Consider the following 2,500-nt stretch of genomic DNA (forward strand, 5'->3'; position numbering starts at 1 on the left):
ATTTAGAGGGAGGCACTTTGAAAGCAACACGCCGCTGGAACTTTGAAAAATTTCGGGGCAAAGCAATACGCGGCTGGGACTTTGAAATATTTCGGAGCGCACCTAAAGTTCGTTATTTTGGCTAAACGGAGCGAAAATCTGCATTTATACCATCACGGACGTTAGTTTAATAGCGTTTAACGATGGATCCACGGTACAGAATGCAAAAATATGATTGTTAAAATTTTCGACTAATCGGTTCTAAGAGGCGAAGCAATACGCCGCTGGGACTTTGAAATATTTCGGAGCGCACCTAAAGTTCGTTATTTTGGCTAAACGGAGCGAAAATCTGCATTTATACCATCACGGACGTTAGTTCAATAGCGTTTAACGATCGATCCACGGTACAGAATGCAAAAATATGATTGTTAAAATTTTCGACTAATCGGTTCTAAGAGGCGAAGCAATACGCCGCTGGGACTTTGAAGTATTTCGGAGCGCACCTAAAGTTCGTTATTTTGGCTAAACGGAGCGAAAATCTGCATTTATACCATCACGGACGTTAGTTCAATAGCGTTTAACGATGGATCCACGGTACAGAATGCAAAAATATGATTGTTAAAATTTTCGACTAATCGGTTCTAAGAGGCGAAGCAATACGCCGCTGGGACTTTGAAATATTTCGGAGCGCACCTAAAGTTCGTTATTTTGGCTAAACGGAGCGAAAATCTGCATTTATACCATCACGGACGCTAGTTTAATAGCGTTTAACGATCGATCCACGGTACAGAATGCAAAAATATGATTGTTAAAATTTTCGACTAATCGGTTCTAAGAGGCGAAGCAATACGCCGCTGGGACTTTGAAATATTTCGGAGCGCACCTATAGTTCGTTATTTTGGCTAAACGGAGCGAAAATCTGCATTTATACCATCACGGACGTTAGTTTAATAGCGTTTAACGATGGATCCACGGTACAGAATGCAAAAATATGATTGTTAACATTTTCGACTTATCGGTTCTGGATCACTGAAAAATCAAAAAAAATTATTAATTTTGATTAATTAAATTACATATGTAGTTTTATATTGTTATAGTCTCGTATTTGTTAATGTTTTGTCGTAAGAAAATGCAAAAATATCGTTTTAATGTTTTCGTCTCATCGGTTCTGGATCGCTGAAAAATCAAAAAAAAATATTAATTTTGATTAATTAAATTACAAATGGAGTTTTATATTGCTATAGTCGCTTATTTGTTAATGTTTTACCGTAAGAAAATGCAAAAATATCGTTTTAATATTTTCATCTCATCGGTTCTGGGCGGTTTTAAAATTTTTTAAAATATTAATTAAACCCATGATTTACATGAGAATGTGAATTTATTATGTCCTGCATGTTAATTTATTAATTTTCATGTATAGAACGTTATAAAATGAAAGGATATGTTCGACGATATTTTCAGTCTAAGTTTTACCGTGCCGGCGGGATGGTACGCTCTCACGGCGGTTTGCACAGGCATACGCCTGGGCGTAAGCCCATGCGTCGCCGACCTAGCGGCCGGCCGTTCGGTATTTATAGGAAGGCACTTTCGGTTCGCTCGGACCGGTCGGGAGTAGCGTCGAGCGTGTGGCTCTTTTATGACTTCGGTTGAAAAGCAGTCTACCGCTCCTCGAGAATATACTTTCTCGACTATTCTCGTTCCGGTTTTCCGTTGCGGATTATTATTAATCTCCACACAGCATTACCACGGGTCGGTGTCTAAGACCGAATGGCCCATATGTGGTGAGCCTTGTAATATAAGGCTGGTGACCTGTATGCACTTATAAATGTTGCATACTTGTACAAACTGAGCATCAACTGTCTGTAACCAAAATTTGTTAAAACTGAAAAAGTTATAAGATTGTATAAAATTTTTGAACCAAGAAAGTAGTGTTAGACGAAAATTCGTTCTATCACTTTTAGAAGGGAGACTGTTTGGAAATATTTAAAGTATAAAATACACAAAAGTCCACTGAATTATGAACAAAATTACGTCCCTGAATTTAAGAAAAGTCAAGAGGTGTCAGAAATAAAATCCTCTCTGATACGTTCAGAGAGGAAAATAAGTATGGAGAGAGGAGTAAAAATGAAAGAAGTTTTAAGGCTGGGGAAACTTCTAAAGGAGAGAGATTCCAACATATCTAATATGTACATTTAAAGCAAGTCCAAGGAACTCTCTCCGTTAATGTTTGAAAAGGTGTGTGCAGATGGAGGAGAAATGTATAAAGTACAGAGACGAGGTTGGTGGGCCCGCTCTAATGATAAAGATTATAAAATTTGGTGGCAAAATGACCAGCATGATCACTGTACGCGCTTTCTCGATTTGTATAGCATGCCACTGTCCGCGCTATCTTTTATTATATTGTCCAGCGTGTGTGGTCTACGTGCTTGCACGATGGATGCACGGCGTGAAAGTGATTTTCGTGCTTTATGAGAGGAGGAGGAGAATATTTGGCCTCTATAAGAGGTACAAAATTTATGAA

Source organism: Osmia lignaria, unplaced genomic scaffold (assembly GCF_051020975.1).
Source record: "Osmia lignaria lignaria isolate PbOS001 unplaced genomic scaffold, iyOsmLign1 scaffold0012, whole genome shotgun sequence".
NCBI classification, from domain to species: domain Eukaryota; kingdom Metazoa; phylum Arthropoda; class Insecta; order Hymenoptera; family Megachilidae; genus Osmia; species Osmia lignaria.